Genomic DNA, 24558 nt, shown 5'->3' with positions numbered 1-24558 from the left:
TCACATCCTGCTTTCTAAAACAAATAAGCATTTCCAAATGCAACCTCTTCGCCTCCCCCTACCTACCAATGAGAAGTCAGCAGAAGTTTGAAGAAAAAATTTCCTCAGAGTCTCATTTGAGCTGTAGTTATGACACGCCACAAGAAACTCTTTTCTGTTCCACTGTTCCAGGGGAAATGGGGAACGGCAGTCTTGCAAAATGATCAAAAGCATTGCATATTATTATACGTAGAGGAAAGTGCGGAGAAGGAACGGCTGTCAGTCCTTTGGGGGAAAAGAGTGAGCGGATCATTAATGGTGCTGGCGGATCCACATTTCACTATCGGATGCCTGGGATTAATTGATGCTTTCGCCGCTTCTGGCTGTTTCAGGGAGGGCGTGTGTTGCAAAAACATCTGCCCACCTCTGGATCCAGTAGCTTTGCATGTAGAAGAACATCTCAAGTTCCGTCCTCAATGGCATCTCCCGGTAGGACTGGGAGAAACCTCCCTTGGAAACTCTGCAGAGCTAGATGAGCATTAGAAGAGCTGGCTGGGTCAGGCCAGTGGTCCATCGAGTCCAGCATCCTGTTCCCACAGTGGCCAACCAGATGCCCCAATGGAAAACCCACAAATGGGATCTGAGTACCAGAGCCCTCTCCTCATCAGTGGTGAAATAAATAAATTAAGGTTATGTATGTATATATATATATATATATATTTGCTTTCGTAGATTTTCACGGGTACAGGAATGCAGGTTTTGGTGTCCTCGGGTGTCTTCCCGTGTAAAAGTTGGGGTGTCTAGGCGACGTTTCGACGAGGTCTCACTCGTCATCTTCAGGCTGGTGCTTTCGGCTTCTTGTTACTGGAACAGAGCAGGATCTCAGTGTTTGAGTTCCTATAAATACTGTTGAGGAGGTGTGGTGTATAGCCTCCAATGTTCTGGGCAGAGAGGAGGTTCCCAGGCTAGTGTGCCTTTTCTTCTTTTGTTCCTTAATTACTTGAGGGATATCTTGAGTGATTTCTTGAGTGATTTCCTGAATCCCACTTAGGTGGGTCATTAGGTGTGGATTAGTTGCTAAAGCCTTCGTGTCTTGAACTCTTGAACTTTGTGAAGAGTTTTTCTGAGAAGATGGCTGTACTGCACTTGGTTGTGCTCTGGCTTGGCTTCGTGTATAGGGGCGAGCTGTGGTTTTGTGGCCTGTGCCAGCCAGATCTGTGTAGGGATTGCAGGGGGGTGCAGCATCCGGAGGTGCCACCCTGGTTTGGCTACTGGATGGTGTCTGTAATTTATCTGTGGAGAGGGTCTGGGTTTGGGTCTGGTGTGGTTGATTGGTGATGGCGTTCTGTGTGCCTCTGGATCTGGTGTCAGATTTTGTGGGGAGGTTTGTGGGGAGGTGTGCCACAAAACCACAGCTCGCCCCTATACACGAAGCCAAGCCAGAGCACAACCAAGTGCAGTACAGCCATCTTCTCAGAAAAACTCTTCACAAAGTTCAAGAGTTCAAGACACGAAGGCTTTAGCAACTAATCCACACCTAATGACCCACCTAAGTGGGATTCAGGAAATCACTCAAGAAATCACTCAAGATATCCCTCAAGTAATTAAGGAACAAAAGAAGAAAAGGCACACTAGCCTGGGAACCTCCTCTCTGCCCAGAACATTGGAGGCTATACACCACACCTCCTCAACAGTATTTATAGGAACTCAAACACTGAGATCCTGCTCTGTTCCAGTAACAAGAAGCCGAAAGCACCAGCCTGAAGATGACGAGTGAGACCTCGTCGAAACGTCGCCTAGACACCCCAACTTTTACACGGGAAGACACCCGAGGACACCAAAACCTGCATATATATATATATATATACATACACACACACACACACACACATATATACATATATATAAAACAAATGTACCAAGCAAACACGTGCATAAAGATATAAACCACATGTCTGAAGCAGCACAGGAAAACAGCCCTGGAACCATTTTGGCTCCCAGACTGACCAAGGTCGAAGGAAAATGGAAAAGCCTCCCCATTGTCTTGTCCTTCACAAAACCTGTCTTAAGAGTATATCTGTGTATGATTAGGGTGAGCCTGTGACCTGGCTCAGGAACTAAGTATTCGTCACTACAAAAGACTGGCCAGGCTCCCCAGGGTATCCAATCAAGTGAGCATTAATAGGTAACCTGCCAGACAGGAGGTAAACAACGCACTCAGATTTTTGCTGTAGACCACCCTTTCTGTGATGTAGGTATGATGGGGGGGGTGTTGGGCTACACTTCTTCTGTGGTGTATGTATGATGTTTCTGGGGGTGCTCTTGGACTCCAGGGTGGGCAATTTAAAATGTCTATACAGTATAAGGGTGGACACACCTTGGTTCTGGGTTCTGGGCAATAGTTCTGGTTCTGGGCAACAGTTCAATAAAGATTAGGCTTACAAGCTGCTTTGCTTCTTAATATTCTCTGGTTGGCCTCTGTTATTTTCTCCGACTGATGGAAAACATGCAAAGGACTCTATAAGGGCTCTTGTGTCCCCCATAAGGGAATAAGGGCAGATTTTCGTTTATTACAGTGGTTTCCAGCAACTAGTATTCATAAACATTGCTGCCTCCAACTGCAGAGGCAGAACAGAGCCATCCTGGCTAGAAACCACTCATAGCCCTCTCCTCCTCCACAAATTTGTCCAATCCTCTTTTGAAGCCATCCAGCATGATGGCCATCACTGCCTCCATGGGCGTAGCCAGGGAGGTGGGGGGACATCTGCCCCAGAAATCAATGCAAATCAATACAAATTGGAGGTTCCCCCCTAACTAAAGCCTGCCCCCCTAACAAAATTCCTGGCAATGCCCATGACTACCTCTTGCAGGAAGGAGTTCCATAGTTGAACTTATTCCTCTTGATGACCCTCGTAGCCGAGTAAGATGGTCTTCCATAAACACAGTTTGAACAATGAGTCCGTAAGTGACTGTAGAGGCCAATTCAGGATCCACACATCCTTCCACAGTGGGGACATTGGTTTCCGGGCGGGAGTTGATCCCGGTGTGGATTTGCCAAGCGTGGCTTCCTCTTAGCACGTGTCTCCCTTGCGTCCTGAGTTCGAGTGTCTTCAAAGCCCATGACACCTTTGGTCAAGACTGTTCTCCAACTGGAGCGCTCGCAGGCCAGTGTTTCCCAATTGTTGGTGTTTATACTACATTTTGGGACGCGGGTGGCGCTGTGGGTTAAACCACAGAGCCTAGAACTTGCAGATCAGAAGGTCGGCGGTTCAAATCCCTGTGACAGGGTGAGCTCCCGTTGCTCGGTCCCAGCTCCTGCCAACCTAGCAGTTCAAAAGCACGCCAAAGTACAAGTAGATAATTAGGTACCACTCCGGCGGGAAGGTAAACGGCATTTCCGTGCGCTGCTCTGGTTCGCCAAAAGCGGCTTAGTCATGCTGGTTACATGACCCGGAAGCTGTATGCCGGCTCCCTCGGCCAGTAAAGCAAGATGAGCGCTGCAACCCCAGAGTTGGCCACGACTGGCCCTAATGGTCAGGGGTCCCTTTACCTTTTTATACTACATTTTAAAGATTTGCCTTGTCCACGAGCTTTAGTGTTAGGAGACAGGGAGAAAAACTTCTCTCTAAGCACTTTTCCTGTGCTATACCTAACTTTACACATTTCTTTCTGCTGCTGTCGGTCAGTGTAGAAACTCCACTTCCAGGCTCCCTGGTTGGGCGTTCATTGGCAGCCGCCTCTTAGGACTTCTGACGTGGGGCTGGGGGGAGGGCAGCCTTGTGGGCCAAACTCTGACCCAAGCTAAGCTTATGTACATAAATAAAAAGCAAATCAAGAGTTAACCGACAATAAGTTTCTGGTCCTGCGGGCCAAGGAGCCGGGTTTAAATGCAGCTCAGTGACAGATGATGTGCAGCAGATCCCATATACTTACTCCAGAGGAGGCTGACAGCGGCAAAAGGCAAATATTGCAGCGGGCAACACTTTGTACTTAGGAGATCTTATTACGGTCAAAGACCAGCTCACTTTGTACTTAGTAACTGGTTTTTTGTTTTTTAATGCAATAAAGTTTGCATTTTTTTAAAAAAGGAATGCACTTAGCATGTCGCGCAATCAGAGCATCTGGGAGGCGGCTCGCGCCCTCCGGGGGCCAAGGCGGGCCGTGCCGCGCACCTCCCCTTCCCCTCCCGCATCTGGAGGAAGGCGCCGGCCCGGCCTCCGCCTCCCCGGCCGCCTGGAGCGCCACCCCGGCCCGGCGCCGCCGATCCGCCCCGCTCCGCCCCTCCGGCCGCCCGCTGCTTTGCATACCGCCACGTCACTGCCAATCAGCGCGCCGGAGAGGCGAATGGGGGAGCCGCCGCGGAGCGAGCGAGCGAGGCGGACCGGCCGAGGGAGCCTTTCTCCGTCAGCAGCGCGGCAGCCGCGAGGGCGCCCCCGGAGGGCGAGGTGAGCGAGGCCGGGAAGGGCGCGAGGGGGGCGGACGCCGGCTCGGCCGAGGAACCCTTGCCGGGCTCCGGGCCGGGGGTGCCTGCGCTGCGCTGCGCGGGGCAAAGCCGGAGCGCTTCGGGTCTTGCCCCGCTGCCGCTCGAGGGCGCGGAGTCCGGGCAGGCGAAGGGGATCCGGACCCGGAGGAGTTAATCCGGAGTAGCCCCCCAGGTTCACACGGGAGGGAGGCAGAGCCCCCCGGGTCGCAGCTCCGGGGCAAAGCGCCTGCCTTCCAAGGTCCTGGGTTCAAATCTCGGTTGCGTCTCCGGAAGGGCGGGGAGAGAGGCGCGCTGCCTGTCTGGAATCCCGGAAAGCCGCTGCCGGCCCGTGCAGGCATCACTGAACTAGGCGTAGCAAAGGTCGGTTCCTGGCTCCTACACCGGTGTCAACGGCGAGCGATCCCCGGGAAGGGCTCTCTGTTGCGCGGCGCCGGGAGGCTTCCAGGCACGGCTGGGTGCTGGTTCTTTGGTTCGGTTCGGGGAGAGAGATGCGCTGCTTCGGCTCCCGTCCTACCTTTCCGGGCTGTCGTCTCGCCAAATCGCGCCAGGCTCCAGTTGCGCCCTTGCGCCCTTTGGGACACGTTTATTTTTTCCAAGAAAACCGGATTGCGAGCGCAGGGGCTCCTATCCGGAGAAGGTAACGCGGGGGAGACTTTAACCCCTTTCCCCTCCTCTCCCTCCTACGAGATCGGGATCCGGATCCGATCGCGCTTTGGGGTTTCTGTCTGTTTGGGGAGTCCGAACGATGCGCCCGCCTCCTGCGCCAACTTGCGAGAGCCTTCCCCGCCTCCGGTGCTTCCTGGTCGGCGGCTCCGAGCTGGAGCGCCGCGCGCTGGAACAGCCACCCGGAGGATTGGAGGATGGAGGCGGCAGCTGCGCTCGGACGGTCCCTGCTGCTTGGACAGCTGCCAGTCTTCCCTTCTCCCTTCTCCCAAATCGCCTAGGATAGGAAGGGGAATTAATGTTAACCGAAGGAACGTCAGGCTGCAGGGTCCCATCAAAGAGGGCTTTCTCGGTAGTGGCGCCAAGCCCTCCCATCAGATGTCAAGGAAATCAACAGCTATCTGACTTTTAGAAGACATCTGAAGGCAGCCCTGTTTAGGGAAGTTTTTCCATGTCTGATGTTCTGTTGTGTTTTTAATATTTTGTTGGAGGCGGCCAGAGTTTATACCACATGGTATAAACCACATATACATTATATTATATTATAATTATTTATTAAGGGCTGGCTCTTCCAGCATCCTGGTCTGACAGTGGACAGCCAGATTGCCCCCCCCAGCAGGATCCTAGCGGAACAATAATAATAATAATAAATTTATATTTATACCCCACCCTTCCTGGTTCAAAAACCATGCTCAGGGCAGCTAACAGCAAATTTAAAACACTTAATTATAAAAGCAGCATAAAATACAGTGTAGAAACATGAATAACAATAAAATTAAAAAATCAATTACGTAGATAATCCCTAGGGCTAGCTGGCTGAATCCTTGGGCCAGCAAGGAGGCCAGGGGAGAATTAACCACAGCTCTTATTTCCTGCACCTGGGGGTCATCTTGACTGTGATTCTGACAAGCAGCTTCCTGGGAGCAGTGCAATGTTTGCCAGAACCTAAGTGCTTGCAGGATGAGGCCACAGGCCCCTCTAGCCCAGCATCCTGTTCTCAGCCAGATGCCCATGACAAGCAGGATCCGAGCACCGCAGCCACTTTCCCCTTCTGTTTTTTCCAGCGACTGGGGCTCAGCAACATTGCTGCCTCTTACCATAGTGGCAGAGCAGAACCATGGTGGGCTGGCAGACATCAATAGCTTCCTTCTCCTTCTCTGTGGATATGTTTCCCTTCCTCCAGCGCAGTTTCCATCACTGCTTTCCGCGGCAGTGAGTTCCAGAGTTTCCACTTTTGAAGGCAGGTGCATGTTCTTGTTGTCCGCATCATACCACATGGGGAAGACTAACTCCCGTTGCTTGCCTTTGCTACAGGGTGGAAGCGGGAGGCCTGTTCAGAAACAGCAGTGAGGCTGCAGATGACCCCCCTCTCTGTGGAGGAGCATCTATATCATGCTTTCAAGCCCTTGGAGGGTTTTGTGTTTGTGACCACGAAGATCTTCAAGTGCAAGGTAGGCCAGTGTGATTATTGTCCTGTTACAGGTGGGGGGGGGCAGGTGCTCTAGGGGCAGGAGGGCAGTGGCTTGCTTAAGGATGCTGCCCAAGAGAGATTTGGCCCGGAGGACCTTAATTCCAGCTCCCCTTTCTTAGCTGTGTCTTTGTGCCACAAGCCGCTGGACTCCCGACAGCTTCTGAGAACCAAAATGGCAAACTCTGCAAGGATGAGGCGCACGTGGTTCTCCAGGTGTTATTGGATCACAGCTCTCATCATCTCTTGAATTTAGCTGTCTGGCTTGGGACTAAAAGGGGGGGGGGCAAATAAAAACCCTCCTCCCCGCAGCCTTTAGCCTTCCTGGCTTTTCTTAGCCTCTAAAGAACCAGCCACTGTTGCCTGTCTTTGCACCGTGTGTTTTGCCTTGGCGTAGATCTTTTAGGTCCTGTGGTTTTTTGTCTTTTCCGGCAATGTTTTTACTGTCTTGCCGATCCTCGCGCAGATTGCCTTGTTCATTGCAAAGGTGATTCCTAAGTTTTGAAAACAAACAAACACACACGTTTTTCCAGCTGCCTGTGGAGAGTTTTCCAAGTACCTGTAGGGTAGCGGCTTGAGGTCAACAGTGAACATAAGAACTGATCGCGAGTAGAGTCACTTCTGACTTCATTGGGATTAATTTGCACTTTCCTTCTGAGCAAACACAGGCTCCTTATCACCGGGTTGTTTTAAACTTGGGATCGTTTGATGTTTGTTGTCCTGGGTTCGTTTGGGAAGAACGGTAGGATAGAAATTTAATGCATAATAATAAATAACGTCTTGTCCCCTAGAATCAGTCTCTCTCTCCCCCACCCCCCTTCCTACATACCTTTCCTCTCCTACCTTTCCTGATTGACCTTCATTTGTACATCTTGCAGGCAAGGCCTGTTCCGACTTTTTAATTTTTCGCACCTAGCAATTTCAGACACGTTAAATGATGCCTGGTTAGGATCACGCGGAACTTGATGTTTCGAAGAGGAGTGGATGTGATAAGGAGATAGATTGCTATCTCCCAACCTAATCAGACCCCTAATCAGAAACAAAGTCATTTCCCTTCCAAAAACCCAGAAGCTCACTTCTTTTCAAAATTAGCCTCGTGAGCTTCAGAAGCCGAGTAGCTCAGACAATTGGGTGTGGGTGGCACAAGGAAGGGACATCATCTTCACTGCATCTGGTATCTATGGCTTTTCAGGGTGAGTTTAGGCATTGCTGAATGTGACTCAAGTATTGTGTGGAGGATTCCCTGGTCCTGAATGGGGTAACTGGGCCCCTGAAGGACCAGTGCACAGCCTGGGAGTCATTCTCGACTCACAGCTGTCCATGGAGGCGCAGGTCAAATCTGTGTCCAGGGCAGCTGTTTACCAGCTCCATCTGGTCCGCAGGCTGAGACCCTACCTGCCTGCGGACTGCCTCGCCAGAGTGGTGCATGCTCTAGTTATCTCCTGCTTGGACTACTGCAATGCGCTCTATGTGGGGCTACCTTTGAAGGTGACCCAGAAACTACAACTAATCCAGCATGTGGCAGCTAGACTGGTGACTGGGAGTGGCCACCGAGACCACATAATACATAAGACCTACATTGGCTCCCAGTACGTTTCCGAGCACAATTCAAAGTGTTGGTACTGACCTTAAAGCCCTAAACGGCCTCGGCCCAGTATACCTGAAGGAGAATCTCCACCCCCATCGTTCAGCCCGGAAACTGAGATCCAGCACCAAGGGCCTTCTGGTGGTTCCCTCACTGCGAGAAGCCAAGTTACAGGGAACCAGGCAGAAGGCCGCCTTGGTGGTGGCGCCTGCCCTGTGGAACGTCCTCCCATCAGATGTCAAAGAGAACAACAACTACCAGACTTTTAGAAGCCATCTGAAGGCAGCCCTGTTTAGGGAAGCTTTTAATGTTTGATGCATTGCTGTATTTTTAATATTTTGTTGGAAGCCGCCCAGAGTGGGCGGGGTATAAATAATAAATTATTATTATTATTATTATTATTATTATTATTATTATTATTATTATTATTTTATTATAATAATAAATTTATATACTGGCTTTACCCCTGACTGGAACTCAAGGCAGCTTCCACAAGTTAAAGCGACATGGATAAAATACTGGACTCCTGCAATGTGCTCTGTGTGGAGCTTCCCTTGTGCTTGATCCAGAGCTTGCAGTTAGTGCAGAATGCTGCAGCGCGATTGCTGACAGGAGGGAGGCCTTGTCAGCAAATGACACCTGCGCTCAGAGTCCTGCGCTGGTTTCCGAATTGCTACCGGGCCGAGTTCAAGGTGTTGCTGTTGGGGTTATAAAGTCAACATCCCACATGCGTCCACCGCACTGCTTGGGTGCATGGAATTAGCACTGCCACAGCTGCCATGTAATTCCCGTTCCACATCTGTAAGGAACTTGTTCTTTTAGTTTGGCAGCCCCTGCCTGTTCTCTGGAACTCCCTGCCTATTGATATCAAGCAGGTACTGGTACCTTCATTGTACTCCTTTTGACACCTGCTAAAAACATTCTTGTTTAGACAAGCCTACCCAAAGGCTTAGAAAGTGGAGGTAATTTTAATTTGTTTACCTTTTTAACATTTGTATGTTTTAAAGTATGATATCTATTTTTTCTTGGTTTCATTGTTCTGTCCTTTTGCAAACTCCTTTGAGATACATTGTTTCTTTGAAACAAATGAATGAAATAAATAGCCAGCGCTTCAAACTGAGCCCGGAAACAGGTAGCCGGCGAAGCTTTTGCAACAGGAGAGTCATGTGCCCCTTGTAATGTGAGAATGAGCAGGTCTAGCTGTGGCTGCGTACCTCTGCATGACTTAATAATAGTGCTCTGCATTTTTGACATTTCTGCCGTGCTGCTTGTGTGCTTGAAGTGCTCTGCGCACAGCTCCCCAGATTCCAAAGTAATGGTGGTTGGTTTGGGGTGAAAGCAGCCAGAAATGCAACTTGCGGCTTCTTAGTGGATTCCAACTTACTCTCCCAATGTGTTACCAGCAGATTTGAATTGCGTGGACTTGGTTGGGTCTTGCATTAGCTCTGCCAATGGGGCGTGGCTCTGCCTTGCAGCTCTTCACTTTGCATGTGAGATTTTTCAGTGTATAAGACTAGGTTTTTTTCCCGTTAAAAAAGTCGTGCTAAAAATGGGGGTCATCTTATACATTGGTAGTGCATAGGGCAGGCGTTTGATTAGTTGCTGCCACGGCTGTTAGTGGCTATTGTGCATGTTATTGGTTGCTGCGTCAATGGGTGGTGTTGATTAGCTGACGCTGCGGCAGTTGGGCATGCGGTTGGCAGCTTCATCTGATGAGGGGACAGCCGAGAGGCGGATTTAGTGATCCATGCGGTTGAGCGATTTCTGGCAATCCCCCCTAAAAAAAGCTCAATAATAATAATGATTTATTATTTATACCCCGTCCATCTGGCTGGGCTTCCCCAGCCACTCTCCCCAAAAATATTAAAATACTGTAATACATCAAACATTAAAAGCTTCCCTAAACAGGGCTGCCTTCAGATGTCTTCTAAAAGTCTGGTGTTAGTTCTTCTCTTTGACATCTGGTGGGAGGGCATTCCACAGGGCAGGCGCCACTACTGAGAAGGCCCTCTGCCTGGTTCCCTGTAACTTGGCTTCTCGCAGTGAGGGAACCGCCAGAAGGCCCTCAGGAGATGGACCTCAGTGTAGTGCAACAACTCTGTGCCATCTCCCCCCATTTCCCTAAATTTGAGTCCCCCAAAAGAGGGGCATGTTATACACGGAAAAGCACGGTATATACGGTATTTACTGTCTGCTCAGTACAGTGTTACCCCTAGATGTGAACGGAGCCACGTTTGCATCCTGAGTAGAACGCAACCTGCGTCTTCATGTGCGCAGGTCACGACTCGCCACTTCTGCGCATGCACATGATGTCATTTTGAGCGTCTGCGCATGCGCGAGCAACGAAACCCGGAAGTAACCTGTTCCGTTACTTCCGGGTCGCCGTGGAGCACAACTTGAAAACACTCAACCTGAAGCATATTTAACCCGAGGTATGACTGTACTGTCTCCCACTTGATCCATGTGATGAAGAGGACTTTGCCCTAGAAAAGTGAATTATCGAAATAGATTCGTTTGTCTTTAATATGTCTCAATATGCTTTTTCTCTTGGATTATATATAATCTCATTAGCCTTTACAACAACCCTGTGAAGTGGGCCAGTGTTATCCTCCTCATTTCAAGTTGGGGGCCTGAGGCAAAGGGGGCTGGATTAAGGCCCCCTGAGGAATTTGTAGTTAGTGCTTGACCTACAGTCTTCAGCTTTGGGTGCCTGCCTAGGCATGTAGAACGTGGATGTATGTTTTAATTCAGTTTTTGGTTTATTAGTCAAGTTCTGTTTTAAATGATTTAAACAGTTTTTTAAGGTTTTTTGCTGATAATTATCTTGTTCTCTTTGTAAACTGCTTTGAGGTGTTTTTTTTAAATCAATAGAGCAGTGTATAAATTCTTTAAAAGAAACAGACATTGTGGAAGTTTGTAAGTTTATGCATTTCAAAAACTAGAACTGGGGGGAATGCAGTGAAACTGAACACTGGAAGATTCAGGAAAGATAAATGAAAAGTCCTTCACGCAGTGCGTAGCCAAACTGTGGAACTCCCTGTGGAACAATCCAGAAGGCTTTAAGATTACTGCAATGCGTTATACATAGGGCTGCCTCTGAAGACGGTTCGGAAACTTCAGCTGGTGCAGAATTCAGCAGCTAGGCTTCTCACCAGACCAAGACAGTCTGAGCATATTGCACCTATCCTGGTCCGACTGCACTGACTCCCAATTAGTTTCCGGACCCAATTCAAAGTGCTGGTTTTGACCTATAAAGTGCTAAACGGCTCAGGACCGCAATACCTCAAGGACCGCCTCTTTCCATATGAACCTCCCCACACCCTGAGATCATCTTCTGAGGCCCTCCTTCGTGTGGCTCCTCCTTGAGAAGTCCAGAGGGTCGCAACATGAGAGCGGGGCCTTCTCTGCAGTGGCTCCCCATCTGTGGAATGCTCTCCCCAGGGAAGTTTGCCTGGTGCCTTCATTATACAACTTTAGGCGCCAGGCAAAAACGTTCTTTTTCAACCAGGCCTTTGCCTTGTCTTGATCTACATCCTATATACCCTTTTAAAAAATGCTGACTCTTTGGGGTCTTTTTTATTGGGTTGTTGGTTTTTCTTTTGATTTTATGTATTTGATATTTTATGGGAATCATCCTGAGACTTTCGGGTGTAGGTTTCCTGTAATGGGCATCTGGTTGGCCACTGTAAGAACAGGATGCTGGACCAGATAAGCCACTGACCCGATCCGTCAGGGTGCACCTTACTTTCTTATGTTAGTAAAGTGGACGCTCGGGTTGCGATCGTGCATGCTCTAGTTATCTCCTGCTTGGACTACTGCAATGCGCTCTATGTGGGGATACCTTTGAAGGTGACCCGGAAACTGCAATTAATCCAGAATGCAGCAGCTAGACTGATGAGTGGGAGAGGCTGTCGGGACTACATAACACTGGTCCTGAGAGATTTGCATTGGCTCCCAGTACGTTTCCAAGCACAATTCAAAGTGTTGGTGCTGACCTTGAAAGCCCTAAACGGCCTTGGTCCAGTATGCCTGAAGGAGCGTCTCCACCCCCATTGTTCAGCCCGGACACTGAGGTCCAGCTCTGAGGGCCTTCTGGCGGTTCCCTCGCTGCGAGAAGCTAAGTTACAGGGAACCAGGCAGAGGGCCTTCTCGGTAGTGGCACCCACCCTGTGGAACACCCTCCCTTCAGATGTGAAGGAAATAAGTAGCTATCCTATCTTTCAAAGACATCTGAAGGCAGCCCTGTTTAGGGAAGTTTTTAACATTTTATGCTGTTTTGTTTTTAACACTTGATTGGAAGCCGCCCAGAGTGGCTGGGGAAACTCAGCCAGATGGGCGGGGTATAAATAATAAATTATTATTATTATGTTATTATCTGTGCGGGAGGCACGTTTGCAACCCGCAGCGCCACGATTCTGCACTTCTGCGCATGCACAAAGCTCAATTTAGCATTTCAGCGCATGCGCATGTGCCGAAACCTGGAAGTAACCCGTTCCGGTACTTTCGTGTTTCTGAGTGTCCGTAACCCGAAAACGCGCAACCTGAAGCGCCTGTAACCCGAGGTATGACTGTATACACAGCTAAAAGCTTCAGAAGAAGAACTGCTGTGCTTGTCTAATATTTCTTTGCAGTCGGCATCCATTCCTCTATTTGCTCTCGGCATCCATTCATTGTTACTAAAGAATGAATGAAGCGGCAGGTTTTATGCAGGAAAAAACAAAGCACTGGGAGATATTTGCTGGCTGAGGGCCATGCAAGTGGAGCAGGCAGGAAGACAAGGCTCTGGCACAGTTTAGGCGAAAGGCGAGTCCCATCCTTCAGAAACATTCATTCTAAATTTAGAGCGGGTCAGGCAGCGGAGAGGCAACTGGAACAAGCGATTGTGTACGAGAGAAGAGGCAGCTCCAGGCTCTCATTGAGCATAAATCCAGCCTGACAAAAGCAGCCCATTCAGAAACACTGTCGTTACTAAGCAATATACCTGCTTCTTTGAAAGAGGGCAGAGGGAGAGAAATGAACTCATCCACAATGCATATAAAAAATAACTCCCGAGAGGATGCATTCGTTACTATTGGGCTGGTAGGTACAAATTCATCAGCTGCAAATTCCGGGCTGCATTTTGAGCAGTATCTGTGCCTCTAAACCACAGAAAGGGTCAGTCAGTTTTATTGCACATAGCCAAAGGCTGCCACAATGTACACAGAATCATTCAACAGTCTAAACCACTGAGCTTCTAGGGCTCAGCGGTTCGAATCCCCGCGACGGGGTGAGCTCCCGTTGCTCGGTCCCTGCTCCTGCCAACCTAGCAGTTTGAAAGCACACCAGTGCAAGTAGATAAATAGGTACCGCTGTGGCAGGAAGGTAAAAGGTGTTTCTGTATGCTCTGACTTCTGTCACGGTGCCCTGTTGCAGCAGAATCAGTTTAGTCTTAGTCCTGGCATTTGTTGTGTACATAAGCTTCAAAGTTTCCTTTCCTTTTTTTATTTATTTTATATTTTGCAATGTTTTTCTCAATATTTAGTAGTTTTTCCATGTTTAGATATTTTTCTTCGGTGAAGCAAAATTACCTAGATTACCTATTGATTTAAAATACAAAAATTAGCAAAAGTTAAAAAAAAACAAATGAATGTTTTATAAACCCAGGAAAAGAATTTTCAGCACAGTACAAAAGTTTAAAGCATTCCTTTCTTTAATTTTGAGGTATGCACACACATACAAATATATGGATGGGGAGGTTTAAATAGTCACATTTTTCCTTATATTGCAGTTTGAAAAAAGTGAATGTAAAGATTGCATAATATAAGAATACAAGCAGTCCCGATACTTTCATCTTGGAATGCTTGATCCTATTGCAAACTACTTAAACAAGTACAGTGGTACCTCGGGTTAAGAACTTAATTCGTTCTCGAGGTCCGTTCTTAACCTGAAACTGTTCTTAACCTGAAGCACCACTTTAGCTAATGGGGCCTCCCGCTGCCGCCGTGCGATTTCTGTTCTCATCCTGAAGCAAAGTTCGTAACCCGAGGTACTATTTCTGGGTTAGCGGAGTCTGTAACCTGAAGCATCTGTAATCTGAAGCGTCTGTAACCTGAAGCGTCTGTAACCCGAGGTACCACTGTACGTTTGAACATTGCTGCCTCTTGCACACATTCCGATTTGTTTGGGGAGAAGTGGAGCTTTATTTGGGGGGGGGGGGTGTTGTTGTTTTTTCTGCATTTTGATGCAGCCCAAAACTTCACGTGTGCCTGAGCATCCCTGACTCTGAAGCAACCCTTATGTGCACAATTATTATGCTGAGCAGAGATGTTTTGATGTTAATGGGTGGCGGCAGACTCCTCTCTGAACAGTACTCTTTCATTTCCCCTCTATCTCCCAGCTACGTTTACTGGAACCCCGAGACAACTGATGAATTCCAACTTGCGGAGAGAAATACTGTTAGAGTTTTGGAGCATAACTTCTTTGGGATGATACATATTCAGGCATGGAAGAAGCTATAAATTCAGTGGAGTGCTACAGTTAATGAAGGGGGGGGGGGGATACTTCATTCTTTCTCCTGCTCCTCCCTTTCAATGTCTTCTTTCTTCAAACATTCTTCCTTCCTGCAAAAGTTCTGTTTTGTTTTGACCTGAGATTTCAGACCTTGCTTTCCATGACCTTCTCTTTCTTACCTTAATTCCTTCTTGCTGCTGTTTTTTAAATCTTAGACCTGCTTCTGTTAAGCTGACTTGCACCTGGAAGTGCCATTCAGGTCTTCCTGCGAAGGCTCAGTGCTGTTATTATTTATCATCCTTGCCAAAGGCAGTCTGTAGGTCCTCGTCGCGCCCATTTATAGCGCCGTATCTTTGAGAGCCCAGGGAGAGTTTGCTTATTATCGAGTCTTGTCCCAGAAAAGAAGCCGCTGCAAACTCCAGTTTGTGAGTGTCAGTCCTTGGACGCTCACCTTCCAACAGGTCACCTTAGGCCACTACCCCAAACACAGCCCCTTTGGGCCACATTTGAGAGCCAGTTAGAGCTTCTTAACCCCACCGGTTTGGTTGATTACCTGAGACTGAAAAACAGGGGGGTTGCTGAGCACTTGCCAGACCAGAAGCGATGGCCGGCAGTGGTCTTCCAGACCGGTGGGGTGCCCATTTGTACAAAGTGTATTTTTGGCTCTCTTTGTGTCCAGGTACAGGTTCTGCCACCTGTTTCCTGGGGAGAACGGCCCCTCCGCTCCATCCTCTGATTTGTGCAGCCGGTCTGTTTTGGCCCCTGTGCCCCAAACCGAATCCAAGGTATGAGCTCATGCCTCTTCCACTTGACTGTCCTCTGCTGTCCCTCCTGTGTCTTGCTGCGGCTTTGCGTCCGGCCTGTGGAGATGGCAAGTAGGCAGGGAGGTCAGGCAGGCAGCAGGAGGAGGCTGCCTTGAAGGCTGAGCCAGGAGAAGGAAGTTTCATTGTAGGTGTGCATTGCAAGTTGCCTGCCTGCAGTTCTAGGAAGACAAGAATCTCTCTTCTACTGAGTCAGACCACTGATATACAGTGGGGACATTGGTTTCTGGGTGGGAGTTGATCACGGTGAGGGTCTGCCAAGCATGCCTTCGTCTTAGCATGTTTCTCCCTTGCGTCCTGAGTTCGAGAGTCTTCAAAGCCCAGGACACCTTTGGTCAAGGCTGTTCTCCAACTGGAGCGCTCGCAGGCCAGTGTTTCCCAGCTGTCAGTGTTTACACTAATTTTTTTAAAAAATGACTTGAGACAGTCTTTAAACCTCTTTTGCTGACCACTAGCATTATGCTTTCCATTTTTAAGTTCAGAATAGAGTAGTTGCTTTGGAAGACGATCATCAGGCATCCGCACAACATCACCAGTCCAACAAAGTTGATGTTGAAAAATCATTGCTTCATTCTCCTGTCTTCCCAAGTGATGTGTAAAATTTTTCAGAGACACTGTTGATGGAATCTTTCGAGGAGTTGGAGATGGCCTTTGTAAGTGGTCCATGTTTCACAAGCATACATGTTAAAACCCTGTTTATGGAAGACAATCTTACTCGGCTACAAGTGATCGCCAAAGAAGAAGAAGAATACCTGAGAGCTTTCCCAGTGGTTTTGCCAAGGCTTCCTTCCTTCCTTCCTTCCATTTATTTGAAGGCCCCTTTTCCACACATGCACAAATCCGGATTAAAGCCTTTTACAACAAAGAAAGCAGTCCTTATTAGAAAAACTAACCAATAAACTGAAACTGACACAGGGAAAAATAGAAGACGACGGTTTCACCCCGATATGGTTCGCCTTTATCACATACACAGCCCAAGAAGACAACAACAAGAATCTGCCAACAGAATACGAATCAATCTGGCTAACCTGATTCAAAAACACACACATGCATACCCACAGATCTCACACAAAAACAGATCTCACTACAGCCACCCAAAGACAACCAACCACACCCTAGGCTAACCCCAACCTCTCACCACCAAGGAAATACAAGAAGCGAATAGTAAGAGAACCCACACAAGTGACGCTGCAACAAAACCCCACACATACACCAAGTAGGAGAATAGAAGTTTTCCCACCAAACTCCACCCCATCCACCATTCCCCCCACCTCTTCCCCCCTTTTCTTCCTAATGTAACACTAATGTTTCACAACAAATGCAGCTGATCTGTAGAAAACACAACTTGAAAAAAGAGACAATGCGTGTATTTTTGTAAACTAAGAAATCTTTAATAAAAATATTATTATTCTTTTTTAAAAGCAGGAGTGCACATCAGAACCTAGCATTGGAAAAGCAATTTCATAACAACACAGCAAAACAGCTCAATAGCAAACATGATAACGTGCAAAAAGCAACATTTCTGTATGTTAAATGGAGCAGGACTGCATAAGCAAAATCTGGCAACCGTAGCAAAAACAGCAAGGGAGTTTGATGGTTTCCCTGTGGTCCTGGAACACCCCCCCCCCCGGATGATGCGCCTCCATCACTAGTCGTCACTTAGTTACTTTATTGAGGAGACGCAAAGAGTCTCCATGCGCAGACATATGCGCTCCCACAGCCTGGTTCTCGAATTGGGAAGTGATGTGGAATTTCTGCAAAACACATTATCAGTGGGGCTGGACTGGAAAAACTGGTAAGGTCCAGTTCAGGAGGAACCTTACAGCTGAACATTAAACTTGAAAACAGCTCCATGCAAAGCACAAGAAGGGTTCTGTTACATACAGCGGGAATGGGGAGAGTAAATCCTGTTGAAATTTGCACCCAGCAGTAACCTTTGAGATTCTGTCGAACCAAGAGCGATGTGCACAGACCCAGTTTTCTTTGGTTTTACTCATGTAACAAGTTACTGTTCAGGGCCGGAGCTGTCCAGGCTTTCTGTAAAGGACCAATGATGCAGCAAGCTATAGTATGGGTCTCATCAATTTCCCACTGTATTTCCATTTAGAATGGCGTCCTTAGAGAGACCATTATCAGACAGGACATTGCGTTTTAGAAAGGTAGGAAATGAATCCCATCCACTCTCGTGGCCGCAGTATTATTTTGCACGATTGCCTTGTGACTCACACAGGGACCCTGAAGTCCTGGACTTTGATTAAGACACTTCCTGCAGTTTTTAATCTGGGTTAGATCATTTACAAATCCAATGAAAGTGTGTGTGTGTGTGTGTGTGTGTGTGTGAAGAATCGCTGCAAAGACATAGCTGTCAACCGTCCCTTATTTGGCGGGAAACTCCCTTATCCCAGCGCCGTGTCCCGCTGCTGTCCCTTATGGATGATGTTCCTTAAATTTCCCGGGTTTCAAAGGAAGCAACTCCTCTCCCTCCCTCACTGCCGGCCAGGGAGGAGGGAGGCTCCAGCTGTGTTGCTTGGCTGCGTTGCTCACCCAAGTCTAAGAATGACTGGGAGCTTGCATGCCTTGTGCCGATCAAATCGGCCGCGTTGCCTGGGGACTCGCCTTTGCTCAGCGCTTCCCAGCGGAGAGGTGACGGTGGTTTTCCTTGCTGCATCCCCTTTGCCGGGTTGCTGCACTGTGGGAACCACCGCTTGAGGCTTTGTTTGGCTGCTGGCTGGGCTTTCTGCCTTTGACTCGGAGGGGCTCAGAAGCTGAACATACCTGTGCTTGGAAAATCCCTTATTTTGGCTGCTGGTCCCTTATTTTCGAGGCTGCTGGTCCCTTCTTTTCAAATCTGTAAGTTGACAGCTATGTGCAAAGACCAGTCATAGCTGACTTAGTATTTTGGAACGCAGTCCTTCTCCACGCTGTCTTCTACAGAGAAACAAGACAGGGGTTGAACACAAGTGTATCTATTTTCTGCACAGCAATAAACTGCATTTACTGTATGTCTCGTGCCAAGGCTTTTTCCACCTCTTTAGCTGGCAGCGGAGGTTGCTTATCCTACGGTAGCTGCTAAATCAATTACCTTAAAACAAACTGGGATTTCAACCCTCTCCATCAAGGAGGGCAGAGGAGTTATCCACTCTGCAAGACACTTGCTTAAACTGCAGAGTTTAAGATCACATTGACATTGCAACGGTTCATGCCATGGTTTGGCAGCTCTGGTGGAAATCCGCAGAATCTTGGAATAGCACAGTTGGAACGGGCTGCCCCCCAAAGTTCATCTATTCTAACCCCCTGCAATGCAGAAAGGTGGCATGGCTGCTTCGGCAATGGAGGGGAGGCAATGTGAAGGGTTGGACAGCAGGAGCTGAGCAGATCTCTCACAAAAGGAGGGAGCCAACTGGGAAGTTCTCTTGCAAAAGGAGGGCGCCAACTTGTTTTCTGCTGCTTCAAAGGCTAGGACCAAAGGATTATTAAACTGGCAAGAAAGGTTTCCGGCTAAACATTCAGAAGGGCTTTCCGATGGCAAAGACTGTTCGACTGCAGAACAGACTCCCTTGGAAGGTGGTGGATTCTTGAAATACACTCGGAGTGGAGAGTGGATTTCATGCTCTTTATTCAGCTCATAGTGGTGAGGAGGAATGGAAGTTCCCCCAGAATGTCTGCTTTATATACATTATTTACACAATGGGCCCCACGTGATTGGCTAATTCTGGGATTCTGCTGTAGGCCAATCAGGTTGCGGATTCACTTCCACCTGGAGCTGGATTGGGTGGCTCCTGTGGACCAATCAGACTGCTGCATTCTGGGTCCTATTGTTCTAGGACCAATAAGACTGCTGCATTCTGAATCCTATTATTTTAGGACCAATCAGACTGCTGCATTTTGGATCCTGTTCCACTCAGGAAATAACAGTTCTCCTGAACTGGAAGTTTTTAAAGAGAAATTGGAGGGTCATTTGTCAGTGATCCTTTAGCTGTTGCTCCTGCATTGCAGAGGATTGGGCTAGATGACCCCCAGGATACCTCTTCCAACACCTTAATTCTATGTTTCTACCTCTCTGCTGTGAAAAGCTTCACCCACTTTCTGAAGTTCAAGCCCCAGTTAGAAGGTCAAGAGGCAAGCCAGGCTGACTTCTGGTCAGTTGGCAAGCTTTGTATGGTCTCTCTCTCTCCCCCCCCCCCCTTCTGACAACTATCACAGAAAGGGGCCAAATGCCCCAGCCAAAATGGCAGATGTAATTGCACTGGGGAATTTGTTCCGATTGGCTGCCGCTGCTACCATGTGACCAGGCTACCCCATGTCCTTGCCTGCTCTCCTTGAGGAAATTAGCAGTTTCTCCTAAGTGAAAAGCTTTGGAATCTGCCCAAAATACGCTCTGATTTATTACTTGGAGAGTCTTTTCCGAGAGAAGAGCGATCGCTCAGACGTTTCTCTGTCCCCATGGCTTGCAAGAAATTAGTGAGGATATTCATCACGTGGAATTTAATGAACCACAGTTAATGAAATCATCCGGAGGAAGCCTGAGTGATATTGTTTAACCAGGAAAATGTTGGCTGTCACCAGACTGTACTCCTGCAGCATTTTCCCTGAACTGAAGGTGTTTTTCCAGACCTCTGAGACCTGCCCATGGACTTTCTAAATGTGTTAATGAAAGCTTTTGCCAGGCTTTGCTCTTCTTCTCTGCCAGGTGTGAATTGGTGGGAAGAGAACATCTCTCGGTTCCATCACATCTGACCTTATGAGATGCTCTGAATTCCCCGTGGAGATCACACACGTCAGAGTGAATCAGCACAGGCTAGTGATGGCTCTGGACATGAGAACACGAGAAGAGCTATGCTAGATCAGCCGAGAATAATAGAATCCTAGAATTGTAGAATTGGAAGGGACCCCAAGAGCCATCTAGTCCAGCCCCCTGCAATGCAGGAATCTCAACTCAAGCATCCCTGACAGATGGCCACCCAACCTCTTCTTAACAACCTCCAAGGAAGGAGAGTCCACCACCTCCAGAGGAGACCGTTCCACTGTCAAACTGCTTGTGCAGTGGTACCTTGGTTCTCAAACACCTTGAGAACCTCAAACACAACTTGGAACCCAGACATTGCAAACCTGGAAGTAAGTGTTCCAGTTTGTGAACTTTTTTTGGAAGCCGAACATGCTCCATTTTGAGTGTTATGCTTCCGATTTGAGAAGTCTGGGGCGGATTAATCCGTTTTGCATGACTTTCTATGGGAAAGCACTGCACCTTGGTTTTGGAACGGACTTGCAGAATGGATTAAGCTTGAGAACCAAGGTACCACTGTACTGTCAGAAAAGTCTTCCTAATGTTTAGAATCACCTCTCTTGTAACTCAAAGCTTTGGGTCCCTCCAGGTCAGGAAGAAAACAGGCCTGCTCCATCTTTCATGTTCTGCCTAGACACTGAGGTCCAGCGCTGAGGGCCTTCTAGCACTTCCCTCGCTGCGAGAAGCCAAGTTACAGGGAACCAGGCAGAGGGCCTTCTTGGTGGTGGCACCTGCCCTGTGGAACGCCCTCCCACCAGATGTCAAAGAGAAGAACAACTACCAGACTTTTAGAAGACATCTGAAGGAAGCCCTGTTTAGGGAAGCTTTTAATGTTTAATAGTTTATTGTATTTTAGTGTTTTGTTGGAAACCGCCCGGAGTGGCTGGGGAAACCCAGCCAGATAGGCTGGGTATAAATAATAATAAATTATTATTATTATTATTATTATTATTATTATTATTATTATTATTCCTGCCAGGGATCCCTTAGCTGTGCTCTCTACATTACTGGGGGTGGGGCTAGATGACTTTTGGGCTCCCTCCCATTTCTACAATTCTATGAAAAAATGGCAGTGGTACGCCAAGTTCCAAGCGGTGGAAGCTCTCGCTGGAAAGCTTGAGAGGATCCCAGATGGCTGTGCCCGTGCCAGGCATGGCAGCCCCCTGTTTCCACAGCTCCCGCTGCTTTCTCTGCATTGTGTTCTCTGCTCAAGAGCTTTGGAGGATCAATTGTAGCATGTTCCTTCCCTCCAGGTAATACATATTGATGAAGGACATTCACGCCAGCCTTTCCGTGTCCTTACTGGCGCAAGGCTCTGCATGCAGAAAGCTTTTCAGAGAGAGCGTTTAGAGAAGGGCTGTAACTCATAAGAAGCGCAATCCATCACAACAGGGGAGATGGTACTCAGCCTGTTCCTAGTGTGGGGAAAAGGATTTCATCACACGGGGCTGGGCAGGTGGATTTTCATGAGCGCTGCCTGTAGGAGCCAGCAAGTAGGGATCTTGTTATGTACTGAGTTGAATAGGATCCAGAATGCAGCAGCCTGATTGGCCCTAGAACCATAGGATCCAGAATGCAGCAGTCTGATTGGTCCTAGAAAAATAGGATCCAGAATGCAGCAGCCTGACAATTATGGTTGCCCCACATCCAAAAGGATATTGCAGAGCTGGAAAAGGTTCTGAAAAGGGCAACGAAATTGATCCAGGAGGACAGAGTCACTCCCCTACGTATGAAGAAAAGTTGCAGCATTTGGGAGTTTTCTCAAAGAGAAAACTCATGTAAGAGGCAATGTGATAGAAGTTTATAAAATTATTCGTGGCATGGAGGGAGTGACTATTGAAAAGTTTCCCTCCCTGTCTCATAACACCAGAACTCGTGGATGTCCAATGCAGCTGAAGGTTGGAAGATTCAGGACAGATAAAAGAAAGGAATTGTTCACATTTTGTTGTTTAGTCGCTTAGTCATGTCCGCCTCTTTGTGAGCCCCTGGACCAGAGCATGTCAGGCACGTCTTCCACTGCCTCCCGCAGTTTGGTCAGACTCATGCTGGTAGCTTCAAGAACACTGTCCAACCATCTCGTCCTCTGTCGTCCCCTTCTCCTTGTGCCCTCCATCTTTCCCAACATCAGGGTCTTTTCCAGGGAGTCTTCTCTTCTCATGAGGTGGCCAAAGTATTGGAGTCTCAGCTTCAGGATCTGTCCTTCCAGTGAGCACTCAGGGCTGATTTCCTTGAGAATGGAGAGGTTGGATCTTCTTGGAGTCCATGGGACTCTCAAGAGTCTCCTCCAGCACCAGAATTCAAATGCATCCATTCTTCGGCGATCAGCCTTCTTGATGGTCCAGCTCTCACTTCCATACATCCCTACTGGGAAAACCATAGCTTTAAGTACATGGACCTTTGTTGGCAAGGTGATGTCTCTTAGGTGATTTCACCCCTAGCAGGCACCATTGCTGCAACAGCTTTTGCAAGGGCGCTTCCCATTTACTTGGAAAGTTTTGCATAGCACAAAAGCAAGGAGCAAGAAGATCCTGTTGAAAGCAGCAATTTTGTGTTTCTGGGACTGCTGCGTCAGCAATGCTCTCTGCTAAGCCAGAGAAATAAAAAATAAATGTTGTCATCCCGTGACGACCTTGAAAGGCCATGCCCTATTATGTTGGGGAGGTTGGCTGCTTGGCAGTCAGGTCTGTTTGCTGTAGCTTGTCGTTCTGCTTTCCAGGGCTCAATGCAGGCTCTGTCGCACTGATCTGCCTGCCGAGGTCCCGATAAACTCTGATAAAACGGCAACCGATGTTCAGAGGCACCAATCGCCCCCAGAAGAGCAATCTGGCTGCCTGGAATGCATTTTCTATTCCCCGCTCAATGGAGCCCAGATGGCTTCTGCTACAGTAATTTTCTCCATTGTCCAATTTCCGCAAATCCCCCCCCCCCCAATCGCCTTATTTTCTGCAGTTCCCGATAGTAAGAAGCAAAAGCATTTCCTGAAGGGTCTGAAGGACCTTTTCCAGTATCTGTTCAATCCTGAATCCCCTCCCTCCCGCCCACTGCCCCCCCCTTTTGTCAGCTGTTTTAGTAAATTGTTTTCTCTTTCCGTGATTTCTTCATTCCCCCCCACCCTTCCCTCTCCCAGTTCCCTGGATTTCATTATTTCATTATCATTATTTGTATACCATCCTTCAACCATAGATCTCAGGGCAGTTGCAGCCTAAAATTACAATATAGGGCAGGGGTAGGCAACCTAAGGCCCGTGGGCTGGATGTGGCCCAATTTCCTTCTCAGTCCGGGCCACGGACGGTCCGGGAGTCAGCATGTTTTTACATGAGTAGAATGTGTGCTTTGATTTAAAATGCATCTCTGGGTTATTTGTGGGGCATAGGAATTCGTTCATTTTTTTCTTCAAAATATAGTCCAGCCACATACAAGGTCTGAGGGACAGTGGACCGCCCCCCTGCTGAAAAAGTTTGCTGACCCCTGATATGTTGTTGTTGTTTAGTCGTTCAGTCGTGTCCGACTCTTCGTGACCCCCTGGACCAGAGCACGCCAGGCACTCCTGTCTTCCACTGCCTCCCGCAGTTTGGTCAGACTCATGTTTGTAGCTTCAAAGACACTATCCAACCATCTCGTCCTCTGTCATCCCCTTCTCCTTGTGCCCTCCATCTTTCCCAACATCAGAGTCTTTTCCAGGGCGTCTTCTCTTCTCATGAGGTGGCCAAAGTACTGGAGCCTCAGCTTCACGATCTGTCCTTCCAGTGAGCACTCAGGGCTGATTTCCTTCAGAATGGATCGGTTTGATCTTCTTGCAGTCCATGGGACTCTCAAGAGTCTCCGACCCCTGATATAGGGAAACACAAAATACACAAGAAAAATAAGAACAAAAAGAGCCCGGCCCTGGTATGACCTGTAACCCAGTGCGCAGAGTCTCGCGTGTGGCTTTACCTATAATTATAGGTGCTCTTGAACCACGTAGATGAGGAGGAGGTTTTGGGAGAGAGAAAACTGCTCAACTACATGCATGTCTTTTTCCTTGATCGCATCTGGACTCCAAGCACTTGTGTTGGCCTCTCCTTCCCAAGGATGCCGAAGGCTTTGTGGACAGCATTGAACCATGTTGCAATGTGCCACTTGCACTCTCCCTTGGCCTTGGTGCTGGGGCTCCAGGTTGGGAGAGCCTGAGGGGTCTTCAGCCCCCTGCCTGATGTGCAGGGAGGAGGGGGCTGAGTGCGGAGTGCCAGTGGTGGAGCATATGCCCGGGCTGCCCAGGGTGGGTGGGATCCTAGGTTTCCTCCTCCT

General features: G+C 48.3%; 1 protein-coding gene across 4 annotated transcripts in view; it reads left to right on the top strand.

The window, feature by feature from the left end:
- Positions 1-4082: 4082 nt before the first annotated feature.
- The window catches only part of IL1RAP (interleukin 1 receptor accessory protein), a 94087-nt gene continuing 73611 nt past the window's right edge, over positions 4083-24558 (top strand). For 2 of the 4 annotated variants that reach the window (XM_083442137.1, XM_083442141.1), the window contains exons 1-2: positions 4431-4822; positions 6440-6576. The gene's annotated coding sequence lies outside the window, so the exon portion shown is untranslated. The other 2 variants (XM_083442140.1, XM_083442136.1) reach the window with 2 other exon arrangements.

This window comes from Podarcis tiliguerta (genome assembly GCF_965153285.1).
Source record: "Podarcis tiliguerta genome assembly, chromosome: 5".
NCBI classification, from domain to species: domain Eukaryota; kingdom Metazoa; phylum Chordata; class Lepidosauria; order Squamata; family Lacertidae; genus Podarcis; species Podarcis tiliguerta.
The sequence above is the reverse complement of the archived record's forward strand: the minus strand, read 5'-3'. Positions and strand labels throughout refer to the sequence as shown.